Source organism: Periplaneta americana, chromosome 3 (assembly GCF_040183065.1).
Source record: "Periplaneta americana isolate PAMFEO1 chromosome 3, P.americana_PAMFEO1_priV1, whole genome shotgun sequence".
Classification (NCBI taxonomy): domain Eukaryota; kingdom Metazoa; phylum Arthropoda; class Insecta; order Blattodea; family Blattidae; genus Periplaneta; species Periplaneta americana.
In genome coordinates this window covers 187,431,800-187,445,403 of record NC_091119.1, presented here as the reverse complement: position 1 = coordinate 187,445,403, position 13,604 = coordinate 187,431,800, and positions in this window count along the sequence as shown.

The following is a 13,604-nucleotide window of genomic DNA, read 5'->3' as shown; positions in this document are numbered from 1 at the left end:
AGAATTCCTTGTCACAAGGCATTAGGGGCTGCAAGACAATAAACACTTTTAAAAACAGCTTAAAAGATAACCTTCTTAGCATTTCACTCCAATCACACTGACTTAAACTATTACTGTCTACATTGCTACTCCTTCCTTTAGACATGCATCCTGATAGTGCTGTATTTTCAAAATTGACTCATAATAATCTCTTTCTGGTATCTAACATTATTTGAAATATATTAACATTCTATGTATTTTAGCTTAATTCTGCTACATAGTTTGTATTTCAGTGTTTGATTAATAGTTCATAGTATTTTGTTATTTAATTCGTAAATAACTCTTGTATACATTAGGTCTTTTCTAAATCAAATTGTTGAATTCTTTGTAAGTTGATACATATGTATGTATACTTTTTGCTGGTTAAGTGGAAGAGAAGGCGTTACGGCCTTAACTCTGCCAGCTAAAATAACTCATTATTATTATTATTATTATTATTATTATTATTTTGTTATTCTATAAGAAACTCTATATACAAATGTTACAAGAGGCGAAAAATATTCTGAACATATTAAAAAATACATTTTTTTATTTATAAAGGCAATGGCAAGGAGTTAATTTTTTTGCGGATAGAGGAGACGGCGTCCAGATATGGAGGGTAGCTGCGAATATATTGAATAAGCAGTCGTGGACAGCCGATAACAGGTGGTCCTCCAGCTAGGGGGTTGGGCGAAGGGATAACAACCCATCACCGTAAAAAACAGCATGTTACGAATCCATACAATAAGGATTGGGAGGGCATGCAGCACGTATGGACGAATCCAGAAATGCATATAGAGTGTTAGTTGGGAGACCGGAAGGAAAAAGACCTTTCGGGAAGACGAGACGTAGACGGGAGGATAATATTAAGATGTATTTGAGGGAGGTGGGATATGATGATAGAGACTGGATTGATCTTGCACAGGATAGGTACCAATGGCGGGCTTATGTGAGGGCGGCAATGAACCTGCGGGTTCGCTAAAAGCCATTTGTAAGTAAGTAATTCAATTATATTTCCATTTCTGGATCCTTCAGGTCTCAAAACGTACAAAATAATATTTTATTTACAGTTTATAAACTATTTTCTTTTGCAAAAATTGCCTCAAATTTATACAGCAGACTATAAAAAGTGACAGGAGATTCATAAACTTCCTAAAATTGTGCGAAATATTCATGCTGTTAGTGACTGTTATTGTGAGCACGGTTGGCATTGTGAGGATGTTTAACATTTGAAATAAAAGTTTGATATTTCTTTCAATTTCTGCCCTCATACTCCGCGAATTTAAATCTAACAAAGCCTCCCGTTAGTTATTTCATAATCGCTTTCTTATTCCCTCAGGCCTAATACAATAAATTCAATTAGTAGTCGAACCGATTCACACACCAATATGACTCCAATGAGTTGTTTGTAATTTTAATAAATAACAGTATGTCATTAGAGAGAATTAATATCACAGTTAATTAGTTTACGATTAGACTACGTTAAATTAACTATTTTTATCTTTATATTCCCCGTACTTATTAATCACCCAATTTGTGTACCAATAATAATAAGTTTAGTATTTCGCTAAGCTTTTACACGTTTAAGAAAGGTTCTACTTGAATCTCTTACAAGTGTATCCGACATCGAAATCACATAATATCTACACCAACTGTTTTTCACACGACCCCCTTGTATACGAACTGCAAATGAAGATGTATGTCTCCATCATGGTTTGACATAAATTATCTTTCTATCAACGAAAATAAAACCATAATTATTCCATTCTCATTATCTGAAAAATGTAACAAACCTCCTACATCTACATTAAGTATTAAATTACATAATTCTGATTGTTGTCTTATACAGTGTAAATGTCCGATTATTAAGGAGTCCTCTGAAGTTAAGTCTTTAGGCATAATTTTCGACAATCATTTAAAATGAAACCAACACATTAATTACCATTGTAATAAATTATGTAAAATAGTATATTATTTTGTTTTATTGAGGAATTACTTGTCAATAAGTTTACTACGCACAATATATTTAACTTTATTTCAATCGGTAATGATGTATGGAATTATAGGATGGGGTAGCTCATTTAAATCCAATTTTAATCCACTTTATTTATTACAGACGAAACTAATTACAATATGTCTTCATAAACCTACCGATTTTACATCTCAAAATTTGTTTTTTAGACTTTATTGTACTTAACGTAAGACAAATTTATTATATTGTATTAATAAAATTCACACATAAAAATCGAAATAATTTTGAAGTGTATTCTCATAGTTATGAAACAAATGGTATGAATTCTTCAAGATTGTTTGAATCAAAATACAACACTGTTACAGTATTTAATCATAGTACTAATTTAGGCCCAAGAATATATAACAAATTAATATTTAAATAGCCTAATCTTGTCAATTCTAATAATTCTAGTATTAAATTTAAAAAGTTATGTATGAATTTTATAAAAATTGAAAAATTGTAAATTCAAATTTATATACTAACTTATTATTGCACAGTAGACATAAGGCAAAATGTATTGTATAATTATTAATTTCAATTCAGGAATCCGCCCCTGAGAACGAGTTCTACTCTTTCAGGGGCGAGCTAAAGTTTTTCTGTATATATTATATTGTATTTTACAATTGTTAGTTGTCCACACCTATGGAGTAACGGTCAGCGCGTCTGGCCGCAAAACCTGGTGGCCCGGGTTCGAATCCCGGTCGGGGCAAGTTACTTGATTGAGGTTTTTTCCGGGGTTTTCCCTCAACCCAATACGAGCAAATGCTGGGTAACTTTCGGTGCTGGACCCCGGACTCATTTCACCGGCATTATCACCTTCATTTCATTCAGACGCTAAATAACCTAGATGTTGATACAGAGTCGTAAAATAACCCAATGAAATAAATAATAAATACAATTATTAGCAAAATAATAAATAAATAAATAAATAAATAAATAAAAAGAACCAGCTTATAATATAAAGACGTGTTGGAAAATACGAACAAAGACTTTGTTTAGGTTACGGTAAAGAAAGAAGAAATGGCACAAAATTTTATCTGAATAAATGTAAATTTTCGTTCTGAAAAAAGTTCTAAAATGTTACATTTGTTCGAATCAAATTTCTGCACATTTAAAAGACAAAACTAAAATGTTTTCAATATTTTATTATCATAATGCAGTGATCTCTTAAATTAAATGAACACATTGGGAATTAAATCAATGACTTCCCAAAACACGCTTTGAAATGCTTCATATAAAGCAATTATGTCGAAAAGGAACCAAAAACGAGCAAATTTGTATTAAAATATTTTGTTTGAAATATCTGCCGTCATCGAGATTCGCAATCGGGACCGCAATCACAGTAAGCTAGAGTGCTCTACTAAGTTACCATCACGACATTGCTTTTACCTATAATGTTTCGTTAAAATGTTATAGGCCTACTAGTTTGCAATCTCACATACTGTGAAATTTCTCTGAATTTCAGAAAAAATATTCGTTAAACACTTTCAAAATTAACGAAAAAATTTACTCTAGAAACGGAAATTTCTTTATTTCAACTTTCTACCACTGTCATAATTACGGTACGGTTGGTAACTCTGCAACGAAAGACAAATTTACGAATTTCCGAGGTTATTAAAATTTTCACACGGCAGACCGAACGTCTGAAGAAAGCTGAAAGAAACGGAAATTTGAACCAGCTACGTTGTTTCGTAAATACAGCTAGAAAGGAGCTCTGGGCACGGTCTGTACAATTTTAATACTCGTAGGATGCAGGAAACACTTGTACGACGAAAACAATAGCCACTCACAAACCAGGTGACCTTTATACATAATCAGGCCAGCACCGCGGAAAAAGATCTGTATGCAAGACCTGCATGTGTTGTGGGAGCTGGTAATTAATGCAGAATCGCTTAATATTCAACGCTACATGCTTGGTTTCTTCTTGCGCAAAAAATAAAAAGACAAAATACGAAGCGGTCCACTTCCGTCATTTGTTAGACCCCAGAGAAGGAGTTATGTTACTCATATCTGCTTCCGCCACGAACACAAAGTTGATGTACGTACAAGATAATGATTATCATAAACATCACAAAACGAGTCTACGGCACAATGTCCAATCTGCTTCGATTTCATAGGCATCACTGCAATAGTCTTTTTAGACCAGTCGTTAAATGTTAAATGTTATGTTTTATTTAACGACGCTCGCAACTGCAGAGGTTATATCAGCGTCGCCGGATGTGCCGGAATTTTTGTCCCGCAAGAGTTCTTTTACATGCCAGTAAATCTACTGACATGAGCCTGTCACATTTAAGCACACTTAAATGCCATCGACCTGGCCCGGGATCGAACCCGCAACCTTGGGCATAGAAGGCCAGCGCTATACCAACTTGCCAACCAGGTCGACAGACCAGTCGTTCCTAAACCTTTTGAAAGAGCGACCTAATTTTGTACAGGGACATCATTTTATTCTTACTTCAATTCTTATTGTACCTGAGTTTTTGAATGTACACTTAGTGGCAAAAAGAATGGGCCGGCCGACAATTTCTAAGTTACAGAGACATACATTGCGCATGCGCGTGTCGTCAAAGCTGTAGTTCACTAGGCAACACATAATTAAACCATTCAAATTTGCTGTATTTTGTTTAAGAGGCTAAAATATGTAATAAAATCGAATGGCGGGTTGATTCTAGATACACCAGGGCCCTTGAATAGTGAAATAATAATAAAATTGATAAGCACGAAATCAACCGGAGCGAATATGAACAGGAAAACCACGTACTATGCCGAGTTGATAGTAGCAGTCTCAGTAGCGTAAGGCGTTACAGCTTTGGTATATTGAACAAGTTGATAGTAGTACCGCAAGGTTCGAATCTCCCCCGATCTTCTTTTTTTTAATTACAAATTTTCCTTCACATGTGTCTCGCAAAGCTATAATTATGTGGCGATATCTCTTAGAATATTACCAAACTCTAATAAATAATAAACTTCCCTCTCTCTTTCAAGCAATACCTGTTAATACAACGGAAAACGATATCCAGAAGGAACACTTTTCTTCCAGCAGGGTAATCATCCGATACACACCGCCAACCGGATTCAAAGATGGTTTACGAGGAGGCGTGATGTCGACCCAGTCGACTGGCCTCCAAATCCACCAGATATGAATCCGATTCAAAATTTGTGGGCTGCAGTCAAAGGGATCCTAAGTCTATTTGGGCAGAACACCCCTTCGGACACCTGAGGAATTGTGGGACAGAGTTCTAGATGCGAGGGAGGAGATGGCCAAGAATTTAGACCTGTTCCATAATCTTGTGGACTCCATGCCGCGCAGAATGAGGGCAGATGTTGACGCAGGTGTTTTGTGGACGAGATGCTAGTCCCCACCACAGGCCTTGTTTTGTTAATATATTAAAAAATTGTTTGTTTTTGTTAATTTAATTATTTATTTGTGTTTGATATGCGTCCGGTTTTTTAGGATGTGAAACAAGTATTTTTGTTTATACAGACCAGGTCTCGCCTATTAATACCCCACAGATGATGGGCAATAATATTTTTACAAGGCAGGCATAACGAAGTTTGTTAACAAATGCCATTTCACATTTAAACTAATAAATTAAGTAAAAATTAGAATAAAAAATAATAATTTTACCGTACAGGGAGGCGAACTCACAACCTCTGGTACAGATGTCAGACTTCTTACCACTGGGCTACACACTGCTCGTAAGGTTTGCTACATTATAGACGGACGACTTTCAATGAAGAGACTCCACAGCAATGCCTTGCAGTGCGTTACGTTCACACGAGTGAACCGCGCGATATAACTTAGCATTTCTATCGACCAAGAGTCGGCCCATTCTTTTTGCCGCTAAGTGTACTTCACTCCTACCCCTTCTAAAGTTCCAACTGTCTTCCACACAGAACCAATGCCGCACATAGTAAGCAGTACTGAGTTAGTGAGTATAGTAGGGTCCAGAAATATGTTCGCGATTTCCAATGACGAAAACGTCCAATATTGAATCATATTTTCTCACAGGTACTGTCGTCCGTTTACCTACGTCGCATCCCGATTTTCCTCACCTGCTTCTGCTCGCTCCACTGTAAACACTAGTGCCTGGGCTGCCTTAGCGCTTTTCTGAAAACATTAATTTGTGTTAGGAATTAATTGGACGTCTACGTAATATTATACAACTGTTTAAAATAACTTAAATAAGAGGGCCTCGTTAAGTAATTAACTGTCACGTGATTTCCCCCCTTTCTACTATCCTGCGACGAAACCACTTGGATGGACAGTAGATAGCATGTCTGAGTAATTTTACCTGTGCGGGTCGGGCAGAAGTGATGATTGAATTTACAGTACGTAACGTACTCTTTTATACAGAAGGTACAGAATTATTTCAACATGAGTTACTAAGTATGAAGGACAAAATTGGTAATTGGAGTTAGATGCAATAGTCTATATTGCGAAAATATGCACAAAAGAACTGAAGCCTGTATCGAAACGAAAGGCCACCATTTTCAAAAATGTATTTAAATATCCATATTATGATTATTTTTCATTTTAACTTCATTCTCTATATTGTACGCTAATGTGCTGTAGACAGTATAATATACACCGCATAATGAATACGTTTGCATGGATAGCTCAGTTCGTGAGTAAAAACACTTATTGTTAATACTGTACTGTATCTTGGTTAAACAAAACCTAATGAAAATTATCAAACTCAAAATTGCGATATTTCCTAGTTTACGTAAATGGATGAACTACTTTTCTTTCCTCCTATACCTAGTAGAGTGATTTGTTTGTATTTTACGCCAGTATCATCGAACTCCAATCGTGGAAGGGGGTAGCAAACGGTGTTTCCGGTTCTAAATTTATACCAAAGGTATAGCCAGGTTAATATTAAAGATGTTAGTAAAAATAAAATTATGTCCCTGTACAAGACTTTTGTTTGTACGGCTTTGAGAAAACCCAGAGGTTCTAGCCCGCCATCGGTCCCTATCCTGAGCAAGATTAATCCACTCTCTACAATTATATCCCATCTCCCTCAAATCCATTTTAATATTATCCTCACATCTACGTCTCGGTATCCCCAAAGGTCTTTTTCCCTCTGGCCTCGCAACTAACACTCTACATGCATTTCTGGATTCGCCCATACGTGCTACATGTGCCATCTAAAATGTCTGGATTTAATGTTCCTAATTATGTCAGGTGAAGAATACAATGCGTGCAGTTCTGTGTTGTGTAACTTTCTCCATTCTCCTGTAACTTAATCCCTCTTAGCCCCAAATATTTTCGTAAGCACCTTATTCTCAAACACTCTTAATTAATAGTCACATAGGAGTAGGAAAAGAATAAGTTATAGATGTAATTAGGCTAAGCATTCTTAAAGAATGGGTATAAATATATTGCACATGATCATGGAAATAATAGTCTAATAATAATAATAATAATAATAATAATAATAATAATAATAATTAATAATAATAATGTAGTTAAATTAAACGACAATTTTTGTACATACGAGGTATCACTTCTTAGCCACCGATATCTTAAAAATTATTTTATTTTGTTTGTAGGCTTGCTATACTTGGCCTGCAGCTTCGTTTAGAAAACATTGCTACTTACAAAACAAAATATTATTTTTAAAACTTGTATCGTAAATAACTATTCTATTGCTACCATGATCACAACTCCTGACTTCCTTTATTTCTCAGCTGATCACCATGTCCAACAAAAACTAAGAGGCAGAGTCTAGAGCTTGATACTCTTGTTTATATCAGTGGTGGGAAAAATGAACGCAACCCACAAGACAGGATTTAAATGGCAACTACATACTGTGGGATGGTTTGCACTCTACAGTGCAGTGACGGATTTACAGACAGTTGCGCCGCTACACTCCTACCTACCATATGTAATTAGATAGTCCATTCACGTGATATTTAATTAATCATTTTTCAAAGCAATTTCTTCGAAATTGGGATTTATATCTGTGCATGCTATTTTCAGTTGCGCAAGGAGATTAGCATCGCTTAAGCGGGATCTGTGGCTGGACTTTATAAATTTCATTTTAGAAAACAGCTGTTCGCACTGGTAGGTTGATGAATACATACCGTCATTTCCCATAACTATGGATCCTGGAACACAACTATGGTCCACGATACAACCATTCAAAGATCATTGTAGAAGTAACATAGACCGTTCGTAGATAGCTGCAGTGACTTGAATTCAAACTACAGTACAGCAAGAATATACATAAACGAGGTACTACGTTATGGAGTAAAAAATTTGAATAGTTGTATCGTGGGCAATACAGTAGTTATGTTCCAGGACCACAGTTATGAGAAATGACGGTACTCATTATTTTTGAAGCAAACTGTCTAAGCAGTGGATATGTAGTACTGGACATCTTTTAAAAAATTTTAACCCCCAGTAGACTTTCACATTCTGCTTTCAAGAATCCATCATTCTGCAAATCCAGTACCTCCAACTGCAATTCTGGGATAACATCTTCAATTTAAACATGAAAAGGAGTGGCAAAAATATTGAAATCTTTCTCCATCCCTTGAAAATCACTGAATCTGTGTTCTTTGAACTCGTATAACGAGTGATCTATTTTAAGAATGTACATATTTAAGTTCGCATCCTGATAACTGATCCTAAACGTGAGAAATGAAAGAACCGCCTTTCTTGTAAGTGTGATATCCTCTCAATTCATATGATTCTGCGAAAGACATTGTATCACTAATGAAGCTCCGAAGTACAGCAATCCAGTATAATCCGCCACGTACACGCGCAGTATTTTCGTGGAGTGAGGGAAGGGGAAGGTAGGGGGTAAGTTTGATGCTTCGCTGAGGTCTGACGTCACTGCGGCAATCCCGCAGGAATGCCCGCCATTGGTTTATATGAAGGAAGAAGCAGTATCTGTAACTATAGCTTTATAGTGCACGTAGAACAAATCTGAAATTTCCGCTTTGAAACAACTACTTTCCTAGTTACTGTAGATATATTGAAAAACCCACTAAAATCTTACCAGATTGACCTATTCCGCGATCTCCCGTATGCTGGTATAATATATTACTGAAAGGTCAACTCGCTATTCTTTTTAATTTTTAGTGATTTATTAATAGTAGATTATGCAACGAGCCTATAATGAAGGTAATTAAGAAGCGAGTATGGATATTTATGAAACGAGCGCAAGCGAGTTTCATAATTTTCATACGAGCTTCTTAATTACCATTATAGGCGAGTTTCATACGACTTTTTATGCTCGACCATATTTCTAACTTGATATTATTAATTTTCTTTGTGTCTGATCTTGACCAATGTCCCATATGTTGTGAGATGTGCGCAGACGCGAAAGTATTGATTTTTTTCCGAGGAACAGATGTTCACATTGACCTTGCTAGGCCATAAGAACCTACAGAGATAACATTGAAATTAAATTAGACATTGAAAAACGAGATGACAAATTGAATTTATTTGAATATTATTTACAATTAACGCTAATTATTATAGTAACAGAAATAACCTTCTGCGACAGTATTGGATTTCCAACCTCCGTGATTTTTCGCTAATTCTCTTTCTATTGCATATCCGAGAATAATCGATACTTGCGGTTTTACAGACGTGGACAAATTATTAGCAAAACTGGAGATTTTTATTATATATTTTTACAAAATATGATTCTTCAATTTAGACTACAGTTGACATCTTTGCGTATTTACAAATTATTAGAAAAATTGAAGATTTGTATTGTATATTTTTACAAAATTTTACTCTTCAATTTAGACTACAATTAATATTATTGCATATTTACAAATTATTAGCAAAAGTGAAGATGTTTTTGTATACTTTTACAAAATTCGACTCTTCAATTGGGACTACAGATGACATTTTGGAAATTTCCAAATTATTAGCAAAACTGAATATTTTATTATATATTTTTACAACATTTGACTCTCCACTTTAAACTGCAGTTGACATTTTTGCATATTTACAAATTATTAGCAAAATTGAAGATTTTATTATATATCTTTTACAAAATTTGACTCTTCAGTTTAGAATAGCCTACATTTTTGCATATTTATATGTACTGTAATGATAGAAATATGCAAAATTGTCAACTGTAGTCTAAATTGAAAAGTCAAATTTTGTAAATGGAATTATCATAAAAATCGTCAATTTTGTTAATAATTTGCCCACGTCTGTATAACGGTAGAAAGCTGACCTGTCATTGGGTGAACAGTTGTAACCTGAGTCGTCATTGGCTGACAGACTGACCTTTAATGAGTAGGTGTTCTTTAATGACATGCTTTAAAGGTCTAATACCAGGTGTATAATCACTATATTTCGGCATAGTCGAGCATAAAACTAATTATTCCACATTAACAAACAACTTCATTAAATGAGTCAATGTTCACAATCTTACTGGAAATTCTGAATGTAGGAGGCTTAGTAATGTCTCAGCCTACAGTATTTTGTGTAGTATCGTAAATTAAGAACTAGTTTATTGCTGTTATATTTTAACCTAATTAATCTCAGGCATTGTTCTCCCAGTCGTCCTTGAGACTAAAATGTCACTGTGTCACATTACCAATTGCTTTACGTCATTGCGTTTTGTGCTTCAATCCCACTCATTCCAGCATGACACCAACGCTTCAACGTATAACAACAGATCTCTTTACAATTTAGATATAAAGAGCTTTCTAATTTGAATGTAATTTGCTAAATTAATAATGGATGTATCTGCGTGCATATGGACGATTCAGGTGCTTTCGACTAATGTAAAGCGCCTATAAAATATTAAAATATCTAACAAAGCTCCATATTCATACGAACAAGCTAAATATGTAATATTCCTACTCAGCTGCAAGCTACAACAGAATTTTGCAATAGTGTAACAACAATGACATGGGAGAAAAAGTGTTTGAAGGAAATTTCCACTGCAGTAATTTTATAGCTTCCTCTCTGTTTATTTTTAGTTCGTTATTTAACGATACTGCATGCACTACTAGGTTACTTATTGTCGATCGAACTGGTGATAGCGACATGGTATTTGCCGAGGTAAGGCAGAGAACTCGCCATAGGTTACCTAACAGTTGGGAAAAACCTCGGGAAAAATCCAACCATGTAAACAGCCAAAAACCTACTCCCGAGCCCAGCTTCGTGTAGGGAAGCGCGCCTACCGACTGAGCTATACCGTTCACTGTTTCATCGTAAAACGAAGTACGAAAGATTCGATCCAGAAATTTCCATACTTAGAAATACATATACTGTATAATGTTAAATGTTATGTTTTATTTAAAGACGCTTGCAACTGCAGAGGTTATATCAGCGTCGCCGGATGTGCTGGAATTTTGTCCCGCAGGAGTTCTTATATATGCCAGTAAATCTACTGACATGAGCCTGTCGCATTTAAGCACAAATACATATATATGATATTATGTAATATATATTATATATATATATGGTTTTAATTATTTTATCTAACATTTAAGACATATCTATTGTGCATAATATTGTACACTATACAGGGTATTTCGAAAATAGAGGGCATAATTTCAGCGACGTATTCCCCATATGTAGACAATACAAAAACTTCATTAAAACATGTGTCCGGAAATGTTTGGTTTCGGAGTTATGGCCTTCAAAACAGTGATATTCACCGGAACGTTATTCTACCTGCAGATAGTTGCCTTTACAGCAGATTTTAACAGAGGACACTCTGACAGTTAATTCCGAGGAAAAAGGTACATTGTGTTTGGCGTTGTACTTTAAATTTAGTTGCTTATTTAACGACGCTGTATCAACTACTAGGTTATTTAGCGTCGATGAGATTGGTGATAGTAAGATGATATTTGGCAAGATGAGGCCGAGGATTCGCCATAGATTACCTTGCATTCACATTACGGTTGGGGAAAACCTCGGAAAAAACCTAACCAGGTAATCAGCCCAAGCGGGAATCGAACCCGCGCCCGAACGCATCAGCTTTGTACTGCGCGACATGTACTCAAATCAGAAGCTGACAGAAGTGAACTTCATGTAAGATAAGGCGGACGGCAATGCTGCGCTGGCTCGTCGTTTGTACCAGGAGAGGTATCCTGATCGATGGATAGGTAGCAGTGGCCCAGTTGCTTGGCCTCCATGCTCACCCGATTTTAACCCTATCGATTTATACTTGTGGGGCCATTTTGGTGTATTCGTCTCCGGTATTTGACATGAAATCCCTTCGGAATCGAATTGTGGCAGGTTGTGAGGAAATACTCAATACTCCTGGAATTTGGGATCGTGTTCGCAGAGCCATGAGACATCGATGTGAGGCCTGTATTCAAGCAGGAGGTGGACATTTTGAACATCTGCTGTAAAGGCAACTGCCTGCGGTAAGAAAAACGTTCTGATGAATATCATTGTTTTGAAGGCCATAACTCGGAAACCAAGCATTTCCGAACACATGTTGTAATTAACTTTTTGTATTGTCTAGATATGGGGAATACATACCTGAAATTATGCCCTCTATTTTTGAAACACCCTGTATACCAAAAAGTAACTGGGCACTGCTTTGCCCCTTTAGAACCTCGTGGTACCACCTTTTGTTGCTATAACAATATGTATTTGTTTTTTTTTTTTTCATTTTTAATTTTTTAATTTGTAATTACACTTGTATCTTGCATTTGTTTCTGTTTTATCTCTTTTTTCATGTTATATGCAATTCTGTGTTTTTTTAACAAATCTGTACTGTCTATTGTAATTGGGGCTTTGACCTGTTAAATAAATAAATAAATAACAGCAGCCACCCTGTCAGGTATGATCTCCACTAGTTTGTGTAGGATATCCACTGGAATGCGTTGCCGTTCCTCTTGCAACATGTCACTCAGTTGGACAATGGAAGTTGGCTGCATCTCCCGAGACCTCAATCGCCGGTCCAATTCGTACCAAAGATGCTCAAAGGGATTGAGATCAGGACTCTGTGCAGGCCAGTCCAACCGATGAACATTTTTGCCTGCATATCACTGGATATTTTTGCTTGTAACTTTCGACTCGATCATTTCCGGACCAGGGTGCCTTATCTCAAATTGATACATGTGCCCTTCGTCACCATCCCTGAAACTTTGTAACACCACCTCGGAAAAACCCTGTATAAAGAGTTATTAGCAATATTCCATACTTAATTAACAGACTGTATGTATTATTAATCGTTTTAAGGATTTCCATAGCATTGTGTATGGTTGTTAATTCATGATTATTCCTAATAAGGTGAGTGGAGTATTTGGATTTATTTCTATTGAAACGAAAATCGGCTGTATGTTCCAGATATCTAGTGTTGAAATTTCTTTTGTTTGTCCAATGTATTTATATTCACAATTATTACAGTGTAAGAGGTAAATACCTTACTTACTCACAAATGGCTTTTAAGGAACCCGGAGGTTCAATGCCGCCCTCACATAAGCCCGCCATTGGTCCCTAATCTGAGCAAGATTACTCCATTCTCTATCATCATATCCCATCTCCCTTAAATCCATTTTAATGTTATCTTCCCATCTACGTCTCGGCCTTCCCAAAGGTCTTTTTCCCTCCGGCCTCCCAAATAACACT